We start from the raw sequence: 24,646 nt of genomic DNA on the forward strand, positions 1-24,646 counted from the left end.
GTGCCATTCAAAAATAAACATTCCTAAAGTGCGAGGAAATTGAAAGGATTTCCTTGATAGACTGTGATAGATTATCATCAAAAGAGGGACAAGAGCTCTTCCCATTTTTTGAGCCAAACATTTTATGACTTCAAGGCCAAAACTAACACACTAAACACTAAAGAGCCAGTTCCAACCAGCCCTGCACTCCTCCACAGATTGAATCCAAAGCGATTTTGTAAATTGTCTTAAATGAGGTGTTTAATGAAGAAACAAACAGCTAATTTGTCCAAAGAAGTCTGAAGGGTGCTTAAGGTAAAGATCTGGGAGACTAAACTTTCCTGAAGGGAGCATGATCTATTCGTGAGGGATACCAGAAATATGTATCCATGTGGCAAAGATAAGTATACAAAGCAATATAACCTGGAGCCTCACAGGAAGAAATCGATCCACTCTTCTCACACCCATAATCTGGCCACTTCAGTTCAATGTCACATAAACAGAAGTTGCATGCTTACAAGAGAAACCAATTGCAAAACTACAAACTCTAGAACTGCAGAGCCTTATACAGCTCTCTCCAAGGATCTTTCCCTCCCTTTTGTTTGCCCAGGTCATTAAAGTAGAAGAATGTAAAATGACACTGTACAAATTAGACTTAAACCTAAATGTTTTTCTGTCAGCTTGTATATTTGCATTCAGTGTTCACAACTATTATAATAAATATAACGCTAACTATTGAAACAAGTAATGTAATATTATTATTATTATTACAGTTTTTATTAAAAATCAGCTCTGGGTCATTTTCAAAAACAGAATATTTGGCTTCATCAAAATTTCTTTTGACCCAATGCAGTTGTGCACATGCTACATGTAGATCATGCCTGGCAATGTACTTCATCAGTTGATTTCTATAGTCTTCCAAGTCTACCATCTTGAGTTATGAAGTATTCAGTACAGTTTCCATGACACCTCATTTTACCTACTCCCTAATTGGTCCTTATGATTCAGTTGAAAATATGAAGCTTATACAAGTACTAACCTTCCCTTAACCTGTAAGCATCCAAAGAGTCTGTTAGAAACAGTTATTTTGTTTAAATGCTTACAAATAAAACAATGTCTACTTTACTTCTCAGCTAATATCCCTATTTACATAGGTAAATCAGAATTGCAAATGACAAATTCTATTTTTCAAGGTAAATAATTATGTTGAAAAAACAGAATCACACTCACAAGAGATAAACATGAAAATGAAATATAACCCAGAGACCACATTCCTCGTTCATATTCACTGCAGTTTTCTTTGAAGAAAAACTGCTGCAGGAGCTAAGTCAGCACAACTCTTCAGAAATCCTCAACCTGTCTCAAGCACAGCGCTGCTGTTGAGACTTTCTTGGCCAAAGAGATGATTAAATAGATACAGGTTGGAATAAAATCTCTTAATAGATAAATGCATGGCTATATATACAGTCCTGTTATTTTCTGAATGAATTAATTCCTGAATTACATGGTTTGCTTCAAATTTGTGTGATTTTTGAGTCTATGCCCTGTAAATCATTTGCTCAAGGAAATTTGCACTGTATATACATTTTGGAAATCATATAAACTCAGACTTGAAATTAGTGTGTGAATTCACTTAATACACTGTAAAATATAAGGTTTGGTCTTTGATTACAGGACTTTGGCTCAATCATCTAAAGGTCATTGTGAACATAGTCAACTACTTCTGATTTAGCTTCTTCCCCACACCACTGCTAATTATTTTAGGTTTTCTGCCATTAAGGCGGAGGATTTATAGGAAGTTGTGTCTGCCTCTCTGTGCCTCATCTTGTGCTTTGTTTTTCTGAATGAGAGGGAATGAGAGACATATCAGTGGAAAGATTTCCCTTAGTAACTCATTGTGCCTGCAAAAAATTAGGCATGCTTAGACTGAAAATAAATAAATAAATAAATAAATAAATAGATAGATAGATAGATAAAATTATATATATATATATATATATATATACATAAATGTGAAACTTTGCAAATGATAAATTGTTTGCCTACTTACAGCATTTATTTTTTTCATCTAAAACTCTCTATACAGATTATCTGGAATTGACTTTGTACCTGAAAAAGACCAATTTTTGCCAAGGTCAGGAAACTCTCTGAACTTAGACATGATTTAAGCATGGTAACATGGATCAGAAGTTTTTCAGAAGAGGCACATTATTATATGAGACAAATTATGAAAAAATGAGATTGTTTCCTGCTAAGTATCTATATATAGACCTTAATTCTTTCTAGGGAAAGGATGATAAGAGCCATGAATGCAACCGGGTGTTTTGGATACAATCTTGCCTCTTGATTCTGAAGCGAGGATTTTGCAAAAAAATAAATAATAAAATAGTTAAACTAAGAACAGCCTTTAAGAAATTTCTTCATCATTTAAATAGGGTATAATTACAGTGCAACTTCAAAATTAAGCATTGATTAACAAACTAAAACTTTAAAGATAAGAAGTCCAGGAAAAAAAGTCAAATTCAAGTTATAAGAAGGCAAATATAACTTAAAAAAATAATAATTCTATTAATTCCCGAACCTGATTAATAAGAGAAAAAGGCTCGGCACTGGTACAGGATAGAAAGACTAAACCCATGATGGATTTCGATGTTAGGGCTTATTTAAAAGCTTGAGAGAATCACATTTAAACCTTATTCAGTTACGTCACTCATCTTTACTGGCTCTTCCCAGCACTGGGTTTATTATCATTCCATTCCCCACCTAGGAGTTTGCTGCTATCTTGCAGATATCTGTTTTCTGCATCACCAGCTTAGGTCTCTGGATTTCCTCTAGCATTTCTGTCCATGCATCTCCCTGATCTTCAGGACCCCCCAACCATTCCAACAGCCACAGTCTTCACTTTCTGCTTTCCAGACCAGGACATGAGCCAGCAATGTGCCTTCACAGCACAGAAAATTAACTGTGTCTTGGGCTGCATCAAAATAAGCATGGCCAGTAGGGCAAGGGAGATGAACCTTCCCCTCTACTCTGTGCTGGTGAGGCCTCACCTTGAGCACTGTGTCTAGATGTGAAGTCCTCAGTACAGGAGAGACATAGAACTGTCAGGACATTTCCAGAGGAGGGCCACAAAAATGATCCATGAAAGGGAACAACTTCCCTAAAAGGACAGACTGAGGGAGCTGGGGCTCCAAGGTAAACTGATAGCAGTTTTTCAACATAAGGGGAACTACAGGAAAGAAAGGGATGGATTCTTTATCAGAGACTGTTGTGACAGAACAAGGGGAAATGGCTTCAAGTTTAAGAGAGTATATTTAGGTTGGATAAAAGGAATAAGTCTTTTACAGTGACGGTGGTGAGGCACTGGAACAGATTGCTTTGAGATTTGATGGTTGCACCACATCTCTGAAAACTTTGTAGGCTAGGCTATGCCAGGCCCTGGGGTACCTGATCTAGCTGTGGAAATCCCTATCCATTACAGGGAAGTTGGACTTGGTGACCTTTAAAGGACCCATCCAACGCTAAGGATTCTATGATTCTGTGACTTTCTGCAAAATAACTGCATGGTAAAAAAAATTACAAGAGCTTGCTTCTAGTCAATCTTTTCCTCCTAGATGCATGAATTAGCAGTTTCTACTCCTGAGCACATTTTTCCCCTTAGACTACTGAAAGTTGCCTGCATCAAGATTGAAATCCTTATAGCCAGTGAAACCTGGATAATTATGGAGGGAAAAAAAAAAAAGAAAGGAAGAAGGAAAAAGAAAAACGCACAAGAAAGGCTTGGTGTGCATCTTTTTCTTAAAGACAGAGCTGTAGAAGAGAAGTCTCAGTGCTGATACTACATGGTATGGTACTACGGTACTATGCAGTGATATCTTAATAAAAAATATCAATAATTAAGCAAAAATGGAAGCTCTCTCAGCACTAAATGAGTACTTCTACTATTTTACAATAAAATCTATGCTTTTCTTTTTTTTTTTTCTCATTTCAGTATTACTCATTAAAAGAAATTCAGACATTTTGTTTCATGTCAATTAGACACTTTCTGACATATTGCCTAATTTGTAATGGAAATTAATTTGGAAATGATACACTTGGCTAGAAAAGGGTTTCAATACTTTTCATTCAAGCAGTATGTTGTGTGTTATACAGAGTAATCTTTTGACACATAATCTACAAATCCATGCTGTCTTTAATCCCTTCTCCAATGTCTTCTGCCATCTGCCTGAAAATGCAAATTTGAAACTGCATTTGGGATAGACAAACAATAAAAGGAAGAAAAACATTGAAATCGAAATTTCAAGATAAAAATATCAGTAGCAAAATTGATCACAGAAGTGATTTCACTTCAGGAAGTACAAATAACAAATATGAGGAAAAATAAGCTCAAATACAAGAGAGAAAAAAAAAAAAAAGAAGAAGAAAAAAAATCCTTGAAAAATATACTAACATCAGCATGACTTAACCAGGAGCCAAGTAGGCATACAAAGTGGTATTTAGGATACTATCACAAGAAAATAAATATAGGGTGGGATTTACAAGTAAAAATTTAGTTTCTGCTTGTGTTTTAAGGACTTCAGTACTTAATTCTTAAGCTCTGAAATTCTTTAGGAAAATGCTACTAGTTCAGTTTGAAACCTTTTAGGAAGTCATCACAATAACTAAATAAAGTTGACAGTCTGCATCTTAAACCTTTCTGGAACTGCAAAATATCTGGCATGTTTGTAAAACAAGAACATATTTGCAATGGCTTTTTCTAAATCAAACATATCTTTGCAATTTCTGTGCCATAGCACATCTGATTATATCATATTACAGTATGTGTTGATGTAACCATGGCAATCATTAAATTCATTCTTGGAATTTGTAGGACACATGGATTCTCCAGACTGTTAAAACATTTGTTCTAAGAATGCAATATTTTTTTCTTCAAAAATATTTTTAAAGAAAATTCAAGGTTTAGATAGAATGTTCAGATGCTGAATAAGTTGTTCTTATATAGTCCAGCCTAACGTATTTATTTCATGCTTGCATTTCTCACTTGCTATTAATCAATCTGAATTAAGTACATTCTACTGTGCCAGTATACTACACATGATTCCTGGCATTGATCGATTCACTATACACTTGAGTACTGCTTTAAAACTTGATCTGGAAGATATAAATGGTAATTCCCCTGGGGAGCCAAGAGTCAAGATCTCTCAGAAGTACAACATTTAGTGATAAATTAGATTGTTTAATTTTAAACATGAGTACAGGTTAGTTGTAATCCCAATAAATCATCTACCAATATCTAACTGGGTAGAATTTTAATTCACCCTTGCAAGGAAAAGACCTAACCTGCAAGTTGCTTTTATCGAACAGATAATGGAAAGATAAGGTTCAAGAGAGAATGCTCAGATGTTAAGAAAAGTCTTTTACTTTACTTTAAAATGATTATTTGTAAATACCAATGTTTAGGATGTGTTGAATTGTTAGGATTGTCCATAGTAATATAATTATTGTAAAAAACATAAGAACATTCTAGGGATACAAGGAAAGTATTAAACTACTTGTTAAGCAGTGCTAAGAACCCTGTAGGGTGGCAGAGAGGTTAACCACAAGATCTTTAGAAATGGAAACATGACGTTGTTTTCTGAAACACACTTTAGCTTGCGAGGACGAGCAGAAAAACAGCCATAAGGGTTATGAATCTTTTTTTGGTTGTTTTTTATGATTACACTAAATATCTCAAACCCATATGTTAAACTGCATAAGAAGATGATAATTATTGTGCAGCCTGCTGTAGGGAGCCAGCTTTGGTAGGGGGGTTGGACTCAATGATCTCTAGAGGTCCCTTACAACCCCCAAAATTCTGTGATTCTTAGATTCTGTGATAGAGGTTAGGAACCCTCATGATCTACATTTTTCAATTTTTTTTTTTTTTTCTTCTGAAGATGGGCTACTAAAGTATTTGACTTATTTCAAATTCTCCTAAATACTCAAAAATCTTACTATTTTCTTCTGCAGTCCTATTGGGACTGGTTTCAAAACAAAACAAATCTAGAAACAATGAATCTGTCCTATGGTAATAGCTAACAATGTATCACCCTTCAAAGAAGAGTCTGAAACCTGTAAGAGTGACATCCTTACTCTCCATCTCTCTCAGCATACACATAGCCTTAACAATATCAGTCATGTAAGAGGTTAAAATGTAGTTTGCAGGCAGAAAATAAATAAATAAACCAACCACTGTTATTCTAGAGTTAGTGCATCTTACAAGGCTAAGGAAAGGAGTGGTCTGTATCAATCACATCATGACATTATAAATCTTTGTACCTTGCAAGGAAATGACATGAAAAATTAGACTGAACAAGCCAGAGATGCACTATTTGTAAGCCTCAAAGGAAAAGTTAATGCAAGTTAAATATTGACATGTCAGCAATAAGGATTATAGCAATTATAAATTTGCACTAATGCCAGCTGCTGTTTAATTATTATGTGACACTGACAGGTCAGCCTGGTAGATTGACAGCTGAAGGCATTTGCCTTGTAGGAATTATTCAAGATCTTTGGAACAAGCTGTGATCTCAGCTACACCAGTTCAGTTCTACTTACAAATCTCTTTCAGTCAGGGGAATTAATTCATATTCCCAGTGGCAAGAGGAGAATCTGTTACTACATCATGTGTTACTTTCATTTTCCCTAGTGTCATGAAAGTGAATAATTATACACCATATAAACATACAAGAACACTCCTCCTCTCATCTTTCCCTTAAGTCACTCATTTAAGTGAGAACTACACTAGAACATATTTAAATATTGTTAGTTTCTACCTGAGAAAAGAAAAGAAAGAAATGTGAATTCTATTCTAAAAGAGACTCGGTCTTCATTAATCTCTGTAATCATTACTGTTGAGGTTTTGAGAAGCGCTCAGAAAGCAAAATATGTAGACAATGGAGAATTTCATTGCTTTCTAGGAAAAAAAAAAAAAACAACAAAAACAAGTAGCAGTTAAAACAAAAGAGCTTTTAAAGATTTTTTCTGGAGTACACTGAATGTAGAAGATTCAGCTTCACATACTGATTCTGATTAAATTATTCATCTAGGAAAATTAAATCAGATACTGCCATTTTGCTGCCCTTGCACTGTTCTCTAAGCAATTATGACATCTAAAAGCACACTGAAATTATGGCAGTTAATGCCTGCAAATGACCAACACAAGGCCTGTGAATCAATTAAGTTCTAATTAAAATTTAACATAATAAAATGAACAGGGTTTAACTTGTGGAAAGTTCTTATCATAGTCCCTCTACACAAAGATATGTCTCTAAAATGCTATAAAATAGAATTTCAGGAGAGTCACACCTTTTAATCCTTAAGTCTACATTGTACAATTGTACAATTTCTATTCTCAATATCAAAGTAAAACAAGAAACCAGCACCAAAACCACCCACTGTAGTCCCAGGTAGAACTGTAGTTGTCTATAACAAACTTCTGTGTATATCCAGTCATCGTTTATGAGGAGTTATCCATCTGCTTACCTGTAGTAAAAAAAGTTTAATTCTGAATACAGCAAAAAGGCTGAAGTTTGCCATGCAGCCTCCACTTTAAATCCTCACTTCAGCTGTTTCACTTACTGGAGGAGCTGCCAGATGCACACTATTAAGTGGAATGGTGTTACAGTTTTCAACTACTGTTAAAACTTGTTGCTTTCAATCCCTCAAAATTTTATTGGTAACTAAATGTCTTCAGGCTTGTTTTTTTTGTGTGTGCATTTTGTTGTTGCTTTTGTTGTTTTGTAGTTTTGCTTTTGTTTTGTTTGTGTTTTTTCCCCCCTTTTTTAATTGAATAATTAATTTTTTATGAAGATATTGCTAGAGACTTTTACACACTTCTACTATTGTATAGTTCCATTCTCTTGACACCCAGTCTTATAAATTTAATAGTGGTGCTGAATCAAAGATTTAACCTTTCATATGATTCACTACATAAATAATATTTTATCTTCAAACTTAATTCAGATGAAAAAATAAACAAATTCTGGTAAGATGAAACAGAAGATCAGTGGAGCATGATTAAACTATAAAATATAAGACTTTAAGCAAGACTGACATCCTTCTTTTCTCTCCTCATTGAAAACAGTACATTTCACTATGTTGGTTTTTTTTTTTTTTATGTTATTTTATTTAAAGATAAAATTATTCTCCAAGAAATTTCAAAAGCAAGATAATTTCATGTTAACATTTTACAGTTACAAAATGAAAACAAACACTGCAATCACTGCAGAACAAGGACCTATGAAATTTAGATTTGGGTCAAACAAACACAACTCTTGATACAAGGCATCAAGAACATATTAAAAAGGTAGTAATTATTGCAGGAAAGAGACTACATGAAATTCATAAAATAAGTTTGTGTCTCCTTGTTGCAGATCAAAGCATAGTGGGTGAAAGCAACTATGGGATTCACTTCAAAAATGCTCCCATGACCCAAGCTAGAGCAGCAATGTAGACACAACCTGTGGAGTCATTTTGCTGTATTCTTCACAACAAATTAAGAGCTAGATCAGGACAAACACTGGCAAAGAGTGTAGTGACACAATATACCACAGTAACATAATACACACATTAAGTCGGAACTTCAGAGGTCTGAACTATTCAGCCACAGAGGTGGCTGAGCTACTCTTATTTAACTAGACCTTTCTTGCTCTTCAGAGCGGAAATACTGGAGGAGTTCTTACTCTTCAGTATTTTATTTGAAAAGATTTCCAGTGATCAAAATATAAGTAGACATTTGTATTATCACAGAAATTTCAATGTTAGTAACAAGCTTACTATTTGCAAAAATGCTGAAGTCAGAGTTCTTTTCCAATCAGATAAAAAATGGATTAATCAAATAGATATGCTAGCTCGTTTTCTCCAACATCTATACTAACAGCAGGATTGTTTGATTTAAACAAATGTATTTGTAAGTGTACTTCCAGTTGAATGGAATGGGCTGTATTTTAATCAGAATGTCTTCTTAATTTAAATGCACAAATCAATTTGTGTAGAAAAGTAACCTCATTTTTCAAATTTAAGGGAGGAGCTGTAAATAAATTATGACACATATTTCAAGGACAACAACCTTTAAAAGATTGACCAATCTCAATTATGTTGTTAATTCCTGAACATGCTCATATGAAAAAAGTCATAACAAGATCCAAGGGGTTTGGCAACTGAGAGGGTGCTTCTGCACCTGGCATTGCACGTGCTTTGCATTACAAGCAGGCAGAGAAGTAGAACTCTGCACTTTTCTGGAGTATTTCACTCATGGATTACAGTAGCAGTAAGTACCATGAGAAACCTTCCTACTGAAAATACATTAAAAAAAAAAAATGTCGTGCTTTCACTGATTTCTGTTTTGGAAGACATATCCAAAACTGGTTACATTAATTTTTATTTTTATTTTAAATGTGAACTTCATCAATCTCAATTGGCCATAAGCACAACTTCACTAATTCTTCCAGTCCTCACCTAGTTCACTAAGGGTTAAATCTTTTTCATTTTCACTCTCTGGTTTAAAGATTAAGGAGACCTCTGTTATTCTGTAATTATAGGATTAATACCACTTTCCAAACCCACTTAAATAAAATGACATGCAGACAAAAAGTGATTTTTGTTGTCTTTATGATTTTAATGCCAAGTATATTTCTTGTTTGTTTTGTAGAACATGTAATTTTGACTTTTTAAACCTGCTAAAAATGATGAAACATATTCATACATTTCTAAACTGGAATTGGATGCAAAATGACAGTGCACATTTCTTGAGGGTTTTTTCCTGTAGGAAGGACACTATATGGAAAGCTGGGAACTGCCGATCAAGATCATACCTATCATGTCTCTTATCCTGCATACAGTGAAGTAGTGTACAACTCATTAGCAAATGTCATATTTTCCTACTGCCAGTTTTCCTGAACATATTGAGTTTATCCTCCTCCCTCTTCAGACGTTACAACCCTGTGGATTTTCTGAGGAGGTGTCAACAAGAGAAGATAGATATTCAGGGCTATTTCATGAGCTGATACAAAGCCCCTAAGTTCTGAAATAGGTCATTCTTATTATCCTCTCTCATGTGGATTAATTAGTATTTATGGTTCTTTTCCAGTTTGTGTTACCAAGTTACTATACACATCAACCTCTAGTAAGCTCTTGTAGCTGTCTCTGGATTTGATCACTAAGAAATTACATCTAAATCTTCAGAAAGAGTTCCATCCCTAATGTCCAGTCTTAACGTATACAAACATGTTAACACTAGGCTTTTAATTGTGCCTTGAAACACTGTACTGTCAGTGTGATGTGGAAGAAATGACCTTTCACCATCTAGTTTATCTCCTCCTTTTTTGAAGACTTCTGAGTAAAGGTTTGTTCCCACTCACAATTATTAGTTTACTAAAATGTTCAAGGACTTTTACTGCTATGTCACATAATACTTGCTAGATTTGTTATCCTGCAAGAGACCTCCTACAGTGAAAAACTATACTAAAAAAACTTCTTAAATTGATTTGAGTGCTGTTAGGAGGGGGAAAAACTCTTAGTCCTAGAGAGGTTTTCATCTTTATTGTAAGAAAAAAAAAAAAATGAATGTAATACTAAAAATCCTTTGAAGTATAGAAAGAGATTAGAAAAATCATTGAACTTCTCAGCAATATCTTTAACTTCCTCCAATGTTCCCTCCATTATACTTAAATATACAAAAAGAAAAACCAAAAAAAAAACCCAAACTTTCTTGTTTCTGTACAATTTGGTCTGAAATTTACTGTGTAGTTAGAGTAATTGTTACAAACATGGCACTGAAATGATGAACAGAAGAGGTTTTTTTTTATCATTTACAACTTTGAACACAGCAGAGTTAAGTGACACCAAAGATGAGAGCTTAGCCTGACAGGTAGCCAATATCAGAAATAGGCAGAGCAAACCATGAACTGAAAAAGTTTTTTCAAGCTTTCCATGTCCATTTACAAATCAAAATCTTCACCACGTTTACTATTGTTTTGAAATTACAGGATTCATAATATTTCTGGTCTCACTGTTGGAAAATGGGGTAAAAGGGGCAGAGGACCGAGTGAATAAATTTTCTCTTTTACTGCACAGCATGGAAACTTCCCTCCTGAGAGTGGAAAATTTTATTTTCTTCCCAGACTCAACTGTACTCTGCGGAAAAGGATTCCCAGATTCTTTCTATGAAGGTATTTATGAAAACTTCTCTTTCATCATTCTCCTCTTAGAATTCCCAGTAAAGCAAGGTGAAGAGTTGGTATTATCACCACCCAATTTATCAGCGAATGTGTTTGCTTCATTCTCCTGTTCATTCTTGTCTACTTTTTGTCACTGGTCACTCAGTGCACTTGTGAAAGGGGATTTATTCTGGGGATACCCAAGTATATTTATTACATCTCTGTTATTTCTTTTCTATCCATATTCAGCAAAATGGGATTCAGTTCATGTGCCAAGAGATCATACATAATACAATAATTATTATGTTTACTCTTATAATCTTCAATTAGTAAAAATAAAATAAAATAAAATAAAATAAAATAATAAAATAGTTTATGTTTCTCATAAATTATGATGGTTAGCATGACTTGTCCTTCTTTATGGCTTTAACAGCTAAAGTTTTTCATCCTTAAGGAAAAACGTTCTAGGGCTATAATTCTTGTGCTCCTCATACTTTTCATTTCTAAATATTGGCACAATGTATGCTGTCTTGCAGTCTCCAGGATTTTCTCTGTTATCTCTCAGATTTATTACAAATCAACATTATCAAGCCAGAGATATTATCAACCAACTCTTATGGATTGTATGCATGCAAACTCTCCCAGTTTGATGACTTCAAATGTTTATTACCACCAGATTTTTTTTAACATCTTTTTTAGCTATTAATAAACAATATCTATCTACGTAGACAACTGACATCTTAATTCTTTCCAAACATAGGAGTATTCCTAAAAAGATTGCTTTTCTAAAATTTTTTGAAGCATCTTAATCTTCTTTTAGTGAAAGGCCTCTTTTTCTAAGACTTCTGTTGTTCTAATGAACTTCATAAGAATTTTGATTTTATAAATCTTAGCACAGAATATTTACTTTCTCTATCAATAATCTACACTTAAAAACATGTCATTTTTAAAGTTTTTTATGCATTATGTTTACATTTTGACTTGTTTAATTTTACCATTATACAAATATTAGATATGAAGGCATGATGTCTCTTTTTTTCTTTTCTTCAGAATTATATTTTGTCATTCAAGAAACTCTGAAGCATTCTGAATTTCATTCACATTGTCTTCATATTAGGCTGTCATACTGCATCATGTTTTCTGGTTTTTAAAAAGAAATAACACAGTATTTAAATACATTTGTAAGGAAAACATTTGATATAATGTATAAAGGAAAGCCACAGGGATATGAAGGAATATCACCTATTAGTCTTAACAACTGTAATTCTCTTAAGTGAAATCTTCTATACAACATTTGAATAAACCTTTTTTCTGCTATGGATATCCAATTTTTTTTTCTTTTTTTTTTTTTTTCCCCTCAAGGCTAACAACTAAATAAATGCTGGAACTGATCCATCTCTAGCATTCTGGAGCTGCTATTTCACAGTAAACTGTAAGTTTCTGAGTGTTACAACACAGGGTGAGAAGAAGCACATTCTATGTGGCACAATTACATCAAAATAAATATGGAGTGGCTGTAGTACTTATACGCTCTCCAAGCTGTTCAAAACTTAATGTTCTGTGGAACAGAGCCTGTATTTTTCTTTGATATTCTTTATCTATTTTTCTGATCCTAAAAAAAAATATATATATAGAAATGATGTAATTCATAAGGACATGTGCATACATATTCTTAATGGTCTGCAAAAGCACTTCTGCAAGATGTCAAACTTAAATTACAATCATATTCTTGCAGATATTTATGAGGATATATCTTTACACTAAATGGATAAGTACACTAAAGATACTGGGACCCATTACTATATCTATTCAGTGTTTTCATATTGAGACTGTTGTGGTTTAACCCAGCAGGTAGCTAAGCATTATGCTTATCCCCCCACATCCCAGGGATGGGAGAAAAGAATCAGAAAAACAAAAACAACACAAAGCAGAACTCACGGGTTGGGATAAATACAGAAAAAGATGAGGAAAAAAAAAAAAGAAAAAGATTATATACATGTATACTTGTACATACACACAAAACAAACAGCTGATCACCACCCACTGACCAATGCCCAGCCAGTCCCCAAGCAGCAGCTGCTCATCCAGCCAACTCTCCACCATTTTTCAAGCTTTTTTTTTTTCAAATGATGTTGTAAGTTATCAGATATCCCTTTGGCCAGTCCTGGTTGTATCCCCTTCCAACTCCTTCTGCCCCCTCAGCTTCCTTTACTGGTAGCACAGTACAGAAGCTGAGAAAACTATAAAGTTGTTGGCTCTATACATCGCAAATCAGCAACAACTAAAATATCTGTGTATTATCACATATCTGTGTATTAAAAAACAATAAAGCCAAAATATATCTTTGTAGTGGACACTATGAAGAAAGACAACTCAGTCCCAGCTGAAACCTGGTCAAAGATAGGTGTAATTTAATAATATTCCAAAAAGAAATTATTACTGCTAATAGAATTTTCTTTTATACACAAGCATTCATATACAAGCTTTTATAAATAGCGCTTTCTGATCACTTGTTGTAGGACAATTTTTTTCTGAACTCTCAAACAAAGCATGCCTGAAAATTCAGGTGGCAAAGGCTGCTCTGATAGTAATGTCTCCTATTTTGTCATGCTGGTTCATAATGTCAGAAGTAAATATTGGTGGTATGAGGCAGTAGAGACTGAACCTTCCCGCCAATATTCTGTTACATTTTGTTGCTGTGTGACAGATGGCAGCAGAGGGAAAGACTGATAGAATGGAATCTGACATGGAAGGGCGTATGAAGCAAAGCTTTCATGTGGAAAAAATGGCACCAATTGACTGCTTCTTGCTGAATGGAGACCAAACATTGGATGTCAGTGTAGTCAGGTGGTGCAGAGTCCATTTCAGCAGTGGTGACAGCAATGTGAAAGGCAAGCTACATTCTGGATGGCCATGCTCAGCTATCATGAAGAGCATCTCAATCAGGTCATCCACAGGAAATTGGTGGCTTACAACCAGGAAACTGTACAGAGCTGAATATTGGCTTCAGTGCTCTGGAAAAATGCAAGATTTGCTACAGGTGGGTGCCACAAATGCTCACACAAGAACAGCAAGAGCATTGTGTGCAAGTTTGTCAGGAACTATAGAACCAATATGAGGCTCAACGTGACCATTTCCTGAATCACAACAGTAGCAATGACAAGATGTGATGTCACTACTACAAGCCAGAGTCAAAAGGACAGTCCACAGAGTGGCAACATGAATTCCCCATGGAAGAAAAAGGTCAAGATGCAGACCTCAGTCGGTATAACGCATAATACATACAAAATGGGAAGCTGAAAAAAAAGTCACCATGGAAAAATATAAGTGTAAATAAAAAATTTAATAAAAGCTTATTATAACTTAAAAGCATAAAAGTATATATAAAAAAAAGCCTTAAATAACACCTACATTGATTGAACTATTACAGTTACAATAATTTACCCTAATTTGAATGGGATCTCCATAGTGTCAGCGGTGAAATTTTACCCTAAATCTCCACTTCATACACAAGCATATATGGAAAAACTCAGGGAAACTAACGTAACAGTTTATAAACCAGGAATCTGCCTGAAGGTACATACCTAGCACAATTAAGTCTCTAATCCGATCAACCCAATGGATTGGATTGATTGAGGCAAATCAAGATACCCCTGCAGGCATTCTTGAAGGCAGTACCTTGCTACATGTGCCCAAGTATTGGTGAGGATCTCTATTGGCAGTCACTGGGCAGAAGTGTTCAGGAATCCCAGACTTACAGGACTGCCTAGAACGTTGGTTTGGGAAGGTAAGGGAAATTTTTGCCTCGATAACTTGCAGTGACATTTCAAAATGTTTATCTTATGGATGTTGCATTTTAACGGTTTAGGCAGTTCAGCACCACACAGCTCTCTCTCTGTACAGTGGGATGGCAAAGACAATCAGAAAAAATGGTAAAACTTATGGTTTGAGATAAAGACAAATTAATTGGATAGAAAAGGAAGGTAAAATAATAATAATAAAATAATAATAAAAGAATACACAAAATTTGATTTGCACCATATGTTTTTTCACTACCTACTGACCAATGCCCACCCAATCCTAAAGCAGCAGCCACCCTTGCTAGCTCCCTGAATATTATTGTTCAGCATGACACTTTACTGTGGGGAACATCACTTTTGGCAGCTTGGGTCATCTCTCCTGGCTGCATCCCCTGCCAGTTCCTCATGCACCCCCAAATCCTTGCTAGCAGGGCAGCACGAGAAGTCTAAAAGTCCTTGTCTCTGTGTAAGCACTACTCAGCAACAACTAAAACATCAGCATTCTGTCAACATTATTCTCATCCTAAACTCAAAATACAGTACCTTACCAGATACTAGGAAGAAAATTAAGCCTATCCCAACTGAAACCAGGACAATGGATTAATGTAAAAGCTCACCCAGTTTGTCCTTCTTCTCTACAGTGGAACTTCAAGTTGAGAAACACTTTTCAATCTACATCATGCCACTTAGTACAGAAAATCACCTTCTCTCAGTTATAGATATCCAAGGCTCAGCTAAGATACCCATATCTTCTCTAGGCTGATGTCCTGAGAGGGAAGACAAGAGACTCGAACTTCGCCTACCACTCTGATCTGGAGATGAAGGTGTGTTTCCTACGTGAAGCCTTTCTTGGTCTAAACAATACTGATTTTAAAATAAAAATAGCACCTAACTCCCTTAGAGTATATACCCTACTACAAAAGCTTGGCAACAAAAATGAATGCACATAGCCTATGAACAGATGTAAGTACACAGTTATAAACAACTACTGAAATATCGATTTATCTGGCAAATGGAATTTTCATGGTAACTTTCCTTATGAAAAGTTATATATTTTAAATATGAGTCTGGATGATAACTCTTGTTTATTTCAGATGTATTACAGTACACGAAATGTAATTCTTGGCATATCACCTTAATTTGGAAGTGTTAGTGGGGCTAGAATAACTAGCGCTGTGTTTACCAAGTATGAAAGTAAAAGGTTTTATAAGTACATATGAGTATTGTTACAACAACAATTAATTTCTTTACGAAAGACTTTTTGACTAGATAGAATGTATGTGGAAACTTCTGTATCCTACTATGAAAACATTTCTCTTTTTATGGGAATGCAGTGATTCTTCTATTTCCTCAGTGGGATTTGAATTAGTTTAGCAAAATGTAGTTTACCCATAACAGCTGCAGCCTGCACCTGTGCTGTATTTCAGAAAATCATTAATAATTGTATATTATTTCCCCAAAACATAGCAATGAAGAAAACAAATGGGCAGAAAGTGGTTACTGAGACCTAATGAATAAGAAAATAATGCAATATTGGTTTGAAGAGATATTTATTTTTCTGAGGTATGAAACTACACCTAAGAACGAATAAAAATGCTGTATTTTCACACTTTCTTCTGAATCAAAACAATATCTAAGTGGGATGTTGAATGTTTGATGCTTCTAATATCTTTCAAAATGAATTTTTAACCACAATTTTTGTTGCTGTTTTTTTGTTGGTAGTGTAAGTTTTTATCATTTTTGTTTGTTGTTTGTTTTTAGAATTAGTGACATAGGCTTTCACTTCAATCATGATCTTAGATGTAGCGAAGTCTGATATGTGGTGATTCAGTCAGTGGATGCTGCAAACTCCTGCGGAGATGATGCTGTGGACATCAACACTCAGTGAATGGGACAGAGGAGTATGCAAGAGAGAGTCAAAGATTAATCTTGACAGATGCTGATCTTCCAAACTTGTATTCAAGTCATGGTGAGATCCAAATATTCATTATACTAAAGGAATTATATTGCACATTGTAATATCTACAAGGGCTGCATTCACCTTAGGCTGAAGGGTGGAGCTCCCACAGCACAAACAGCACAAGGTTAGAAAGTGCAGAGAAAGAGAAACAAATACTCTCCACGTCCCCCTCCTGCAAACTAATTCCTGCTTATTTCCTCTCCAAACCTTCTTAATTAGAGACACCATTTGATAAAAGAAACTATGCATATTCTCTGTGAATGCCCAGCCTCTCTTTCGTTACAAAAACGTTAGCTAATGACCATACATTTCTCACAGGATTCTTGTAAATGCTTTTGCAGCATTCTAGCATTTGTTATAGACATTAAAAAAAAAAAAAAAAAAAAAAAAAAGAATCAAACATACTTCCATGTATTTTTTAAAGAACTCCATAGCAAGTTGCCCAGAAAATAAGTACAACAACTCCATCCCCGTATTTTTAAAATAGATAACTAATAGAATGTCTTCCCATTAAATGTAGATACACTAACAATCTTGTTTTAGTTACTCAAATAGCTACAAAGAAATCAATTAAGATAAAACATAGAAAGAATGAATGTTATTAAAGACTGTCACTAGGCTTGACGAGTTAATGAGGGTTAGATTTTGAGAGTATTATTGTTTTAGCAGAGTATTATATTCCACTCAGATTCTCCTCTTGACTTCATAGACAAAACTTGCTCAGAAATCTGTGCCAACTCTTACATTACGTTAATGGGACCCTGACACGTGAAACAAGCCAATGCAGTCCTATTGACCTCCCACGTGGGAAAGGGGTACTGTAGCTACAGATTCAGAAAGGACAGTAAACAGTTGGTTCTGTGTTTTCTTTTTATATGAACGAACAAAGCAAAATGACAAGATTATCACTGATAAAATGAACACTAATTAAATATTTTTTGTACTACATCAATGCAGGTTTTGTGTATGTGTGTTCAAGAGATAGTCTTTTTTTTCTCTCCTCTAACATACTTTATCTTTTAAAAATAGAACACTTGCTAGAAGACCCAACAGCTGAGAAAGGCTGCTACAGACACATACTTTCATTAGTACTTTCTGTAGGAACTGACAAGGGTTACACCCCTGTTTTCTTACCTTTACATATAGGCATGATGCTTTCTGAACAGAACACCTAAAGGTGCTAATTTGATTATGTTTAGCACAAACCAGCTTACCTTACTTGAACTTTCGCGCAAAACTACAACTGTGACATCACTTATTTGTTTCATACATTCATCCTGTGATTAATGCATTCCCTCAAACACAAATGTTCATTGAAATATCTTAAATCTGAAGGAGTTAACAGGCATAATCTAGGTACCAGGAAATATAAGCACAAATGTTATACTCTAAGACCACAAAACAAACAAAGCACTTACTTCAGAAGCAGGTACCCTGGCACATACTACCAAACATGAGAGGAGAGCATACCCAGGCATTATTCTGTGGCAGAGATGCACTGGGCGTGTGCAGAGAATGCAGGTGAGTTAAATTGACAGTTCACTGAAGTAACTGTTATAGACCCTCTCAGCTCTCCTTCTCCAGCTGTGGTATATTCAGATTTCTCTTTGGTTATGTCTCATCTCTAACTGAGATATTTGATCCTTTCTTGAGCTTGCTTCAGCTCTTCAGCTGAAGAGCTTCATTCTGATTGCATTTTCATTTGACTACTGAGGGGGAGGAAGAATTACAAAGAAATCAGCTCCTCAGAAACAAGGGATGAGCGGTCTAATTTTACATATCCTACTAGGGCTCTATGAAGATTCATTGGTCCAGGATGGCTCCCTGGCACAGTACTATATCACTGGCACAGAAGAAAGAATTTAATCTAAATTTTGTTGCTATCTTTTATTTTGTTTTGTTTTTGTTAGTCACCTAAGTCTGTTTGTGGCTATTGTTAGAGGGATAGTCTCCTTTCTCCTGTGCTTTGCTTTCCTGGTATATAATTGCTCTGCAGCATAATTAATTAATAATTTAATTTATACCCCTCTGTTACAATTTATTCTTTTCCTGGCTTATCCAAATCATTAACCTTTATTTCCTTTCCCTGACAGATATCTTGCTTTGTCACCTCTCGAGTGCTGCTGCACCTATTTGAATGGCTGTTCCCTTCCCCCCTCATGCCTGGTTACTCTTCCTGTCTCTCCTTTTTCTTCAGGTAAAAGTGAGCTTTGTTGCCTTGTCATAGTTGAGATCAAGGAACCTGAGCCAATTTCTTCAGTCCTTAATCAATGACTTACAGGACAGTCACTTGATTAAGGAGTGTGAACTTAAGATCTATAATATCTGACAGTACACAAGAAGCTTCTCTTTATCCAGAAAGAACATTATTCTTCCAGTTAATAAGAAAAACTTTTCTCATTTTAAAATAAAATATTTGAAAATATTTTAAAACTACGCATTTTGTCCTACCTTTCTCCATGTCTTGATAATTCTAATAGTACAAAGGAAATGCCTGTTTTTTTCCAAAATCATTCAAAACTTTAAAAATTATATATATCTTGATCATTTTCCTTTACAGTTATATTGTGCTATACAATATACTATATGATACCATACTGTATGATACGATACAGGAAGGGAATGATTCCTCTCTGGAAAATATTCTTTTTATGAATAGATATATATTAATATGGATTAGAGAGAGAAAGAGAAAACGGGAGAAAAACTTCAGTAAATGAATATAATCTAACTTAGGAAAAGGCAATTATTAATAGGAAAAAAATGACTACACTACACTGAGCAAAGATTTATGAATGGAATTGTATGTATGGCAAAACTAATTTCACCTGCTTTTGTAAGAGAGCTTGGACTTTCAAGCTGCGTCTGGGCAAAGAGCCATTTTGAAAGGCTTTTAAATCATGTCAGCAGAACACAAATCAAGAAAAATGTAAAACAGTGGTATGCTAGGAAAAGCAAATGTTCAGACTTTGTGCAATATTCCATTTTATCACAACACTGTAACATTTTTCACTTCCCCAAAGTATTTCAGAATGATAGCCCATTGCATGTGAACTTTTCCTATGCAGTGTAGGTTAATCAGCTTTGCCTTGGCAGCAGCATTTGTTTAATCAGCCTACACTGACATTTTTTGAAAGACACTGAAGCCACAGTGTCCAGGGAGTGTGGCCTCTCTGGATTTTATCCTTGTTTGATCATTGCTCAGATGTGACCCTCGCCCCACTACTCCTTAAGCTATGCTCCGTGTTTTTTTTACTGATGGTATTTAAGCTGACATAGCAGCTGAAATGACAAGCAAACAAAGCCGCAAAAGCCCCTCTGCTCGCAGCCAGCCTCATCCTTGACAGTTTGACCTTGTCCTGCTAATTTTAACTGTCATGCCAATTGGATTTGAGAGCCAAAGCACAGTTGAAATCAGTAATACAGAAATATTGTTCACTTTTTATGTCCATACTTCAGTTTACAAGGAAAAAACACAGAAAGAAATCATGCTACCCAGTAGAGTTTGAGGATATGGAGATCATTTTGCCAATAGGCGTATTCACATTGGTTAAATCCTAGTCTGTGAAACCAGCTTATTAGTCTGAAAAGACTAAATCGAGGCTTTCTGTATTAGAAAATGATAACTGTAGTGCTATCAGTGACAGTAGCTTCTACAAACCTCTCTGATGGCTGAAACAATATGCTTCAATTTGCCTCTGATAAACAATGTAGAAGCTGATTCTTCATTACATTTTTTCATAACATTTGTTCTGTGAATTTTGAAAGGCAATATATCATCTGTTTCTACCCATTCATGCAATTTCCCAGCAGTGCCTCTCAAAGATAATTTTCTCTGCAAATATTTCTATATCCACTTAAATATGCGTGTGTTATATATATTTACATACTTAAAATTCATTACCTTCTTTATTTCCTTGTAGTTTAATATTTGCAGAATACTGCAATATGTTTTTAATAAGTTTGTCACTTTTGAAAAGATTATATCAATAAAAAGCAGTGTTTCAGATAGGCAGATGAAGATTGGAATACAAATTCTTCCTTGTTAAGCTTACTGTTTTCAGGGAATTCACTAACTGTGCCATCTAACATGAAAGTGTCATTTGAGATCCTGTTGCCAGAAGAAACAGGAAAATCTCTATGGCAGTAAGTGAAATTAGACAGGAAGAAAAGAGGAGAAAAACTAATGGGAAAAAGAAAGTAATCACATTTTTCTACATTCTGCTCTGTTTCAGCTGCCAATTTCTTTAATTAATTTGCTGAGATAAGCTGTAATTATTTGTGAAAAAAAATCTATCCTATATCATTGGAACTTCCATAGGAAAGTTTCTGGTTTTGCAGAAACTGGACAATCTCCTATATCCATAATAATATTTGGATAATTTCACTGGGAATTAGAAAAGGAGATTTTTTTTTTATAGTTTATTTTAGAATAACAATTGACCTAATGTAATTATCTTCCTCTGGCCTGTGCTCCTTCGAATTTGTGTTTACAAATGGACTTTTACTCCTCAGTGTAATATATAAAATAAACAAAAACAAAGGCCTTCCCTATTCCTTCACTTCCTTCCCCATCTGTCTACAGTGCTGTCATCTCAATCGATGACCGACACTTTCATGTATTTTTTGAAGATGCAAGTACTGTACTATATTGACTAGAGATTGTAGGCTCAATGGATATAAAAAAAACATTCAGTATTTATCTACACAATGCTAATAATATTTAATTCAGACTTGAGCTTTTAGTAAAGGGATTACCATTGTGTTGTTTGTTTGTACCATTTCCTGACTCCCTGTGGGAGTCCTGTGAATTTCTTTACTATATAAATTAGAAAAAATGATTCAACCAAGAGCTCTGTTGTCATTCAGAAATTCTTTTTAAAGATATCATCAGTGCCTGGCTTTAGGCATTTATGGAGAAATATATTGCGTAAGTAAAGGATTTGAAAGTGGCAAGATACAAAGAACAAAAAATACGGCAAATAAAAAGGATATGAGCAAAATTCTACTTAAACAAAATTCTAAAATGGATTTGGTGCTGGCCAATTCTTTCAATGTGGTAAATTATCTATTATGCTTCCTTAACTCCACTGATTTTGTAACTACTAATGTCAAAAGACTCGCAGAGGTATAATACTAGTATAAGGAAGACAAGAATGAGACTCACATTAGTCTGTCTGTACACAAAGGCAATCTCAGAGATTCAAAAAAGTATTTGTTGATCATACTTCAATCCTGAGATACAAGTGAAGAAATTGCTGCCCACTTGAGCTAAAAGATGTTGTATTCTGCTGGTGGTGCTAATAGTACATATTTTTTTTTCAGCATTCTTGTAAGAAAAAGACCAGAAACAAAGAAAAGCCAGCTATTTTTATTTTCTACTATGATTTATTTTTATGCAGAATAGCACATTTTAACAAAACGTAAGAGTTTTTCAATATAACAAAATGCTTCTGTGTAAGCCATTTATATGTTTTAGCTAGAGTGATAAAACCATGAAAGTTTTATCCTGGTTAAGGTAACTAGAAGGATTGGTTATGAAATTCCCCAGCACCTCAGATAAGATTACTCCACTCGACTTTTCTGTTAAGGAGTCTGATTTAACTTGTGAAAAGAGAATTTTGACTTTTTCGTTGTTGTGTTTTTTTTTTACTTTTTTTTTAACATTCATTCTCCTTGAGAACATAGCTTAGAGAACTACACAACTACTGCATTATGTCCTAATTCTAAAAAGTGTCAAAATATGCATAACTAGCATGCCCATCTAGTACATACACAATTAGTCTACATGGAAGATTAAAAAAAAATGTCAGACAAATCCATTATAGCAATGTCTTACACAATGGGGAAGAGAAGAGGGAAGCCTGAGTACAGGCTTTGTTCATTTTTAAGTAGTTATATGTGTATATAAGAAACAATTTAGTGGAAGCAGGAACAGGTACCCTGAGAGGAGAGTGTAAGGATGCTGCTAGGGTGTGTAGAGACAGGGTCAGGAAGGCCAAGGCCTAACTAGAACTGGACATGCCAAGAGGGGAGAAGAATTAAAAAAGCTTCTACGGGTACATAATTCAGAAAAAGGAAGTCCGAGAAGGTGTGCCAATCCCTAGTGAGCAATAGAGGCAGGCTGATAACTGTAGACAAGGAGAAGGCTGAGGTGCAAAAACAGCCTTTTGTGTCTCAGTTCTCTCTGGCAACTACTCTTCACACACCCCTTCAGTGAATGGCTTTAAAGGTGGGTACTGAAGGAGCAACGTCCCTCCTGCTGTAACTGAAGATCGGGTTCACATCCATCTGAGGAACCAGATGCATCCTAGAGTCCAGAGGGAATTGGGTGATGTAGTCACCAAGACACGCTCGATGATATTTGAAAAGTTATGGCAGTCAGGCGAAGTCCCTAGTGACTGGAAAAAAGGCAATGTCACACCATTTTAAAGAAAGGTAGAAAGAATGACCCAGGGAAATACCAATCTTTCAGCCTTACCTCTGTTTCAGAGAAACATCAAGGAACAGATCCTCCTGGAAGCTATAGTCAGGGATGCGGAAGAGATGAAGGTGGTGTGAAATAAACCAGCTTCATCAAGGGCAAGTCCTGTCTGACCAACATAATGACTTTCCATGATGGTATAACTGTGTAAATGGACAAGTAAAGAGCCACTGATGTTTTCTACCTAGACTTCAGTAAGGCCTTTGGGAAAGTTACCCACAACATTCTTCTCTCTAAATTAAAAAGATATGGATTTGATAGGTGGAGAGTTTGATGAATGGGGAACTAGTTACAAGACCATACCCAGAGAGTAACGGCCAATGGGTCACAGTCTGGTTGGAGTGATGAGTGGCGTCCCACAGGGGTCAGTACTGGGGCTAGCGCTCTGTTATATCCTTAATCAAAGACACTGACAATGAGATCAAATGCAGCATCAGCAAGTTTGTGGATGACACATGACGTGTGTTGTGGTCAGCACACCTCAGGGATGGGATGCCATCAAGAGAGACCTGGAGTGTGCACAGGGGAACGTCATGAGGTTCAAAAATCCAAATGCAAGGCCTTGCACCGGTGTCACAGCAACCCACTAGAATCAAAGAATCATAGAATGGCTTAGTTTGGAAGAGATCTCAAACATCAAGCTCCAACCTCCCTGCAACCCCCACCTCTGCCCATACAAGCTGGGGGAAGAAAACACTGAGCACAGCCCTGCCAAAAAGGACTTGAAGTTACTAGTAACCTTTAAAGGTCACATATGAAATACAATGTAACTATCAGAAACATTTGCAGTATTAAGACTCGCTGGTGGGAAAAATAAAAGCAACTGGGAATCAGTGAAAAACAAGTTTTTAATTCAGAAAGGATCACATTTTCTACAATTCACCCCATTTTCTTCTAACATTAAACAACATTTCAGATTTTCTGCTGGTGCAGATAGAATTTTTCATCTGACAAAGCAGGAACCACATGAACTTAGCAGAGTACAAATTCTGCCTTACAAAGATTATAGAGTTACGTAGGTGTTAATGTTGTAAACACATTTGGATGTGAGAGCACATACTGTTGTTTCCATATCAAGACTTTCCTGAGCAAATACAGAATTAGTTTATATGGATACCATAAGAGCAGAACTAATTCCAACTGCATTTACATTGCCTCTCTTAATCTGAGCTAGTTTACCACCATTGTGAAGTTATTTAAATATTGTTAGAATTATGACTTAAGC

General features: G+C 35.3%; 1 long non-coding RNA gene across 2 annotated transcripts in view; it reads left to right on the plus strand.

Moving 5' to 3' along the window:
* The window catches only part of LOC116216625 (uncharacterized), a 54,520-nt gene that overhangs the window by 24,302 nt on the left and 5,572 nt on the right, over positions 1-24,646 (plus strand). Inside the window, exons 2-5 of one of the 2 annotated variants that reach the window (XR_014883204.1) lie at positions 11,095-11,189; positions 12,540-12,609; positions 15,736-15,801; positions 19,031-19,315. This is a non-coding gene — a long non-coding RNA (uncharacterized LOC116216625). Of the gene's footprint in view, positions 1-11,094; positions 11,190-12,539; positions 12,610-15,735; positions 15,802-19,030; positions 19,316-24,646 lie in introns of those variants that run through there. The other variant, XR_014883203.1, reaches the window with a different exon arrangement.

Source organism: Meleagris gallopavo, chromosome 4 (genome assembly GCF_905368555.1).
Source record: "Meleagris gallopavo chromosome 4, MGAL_WU_HG_1.1, whole genome shotgun sequence".
NCBI classification, from domain to species: Eukaryota; Metazoa; Chordata; class Aves; order Galliformes; family Phasianidae; genus Meleagris; species Meleagris gallopavo.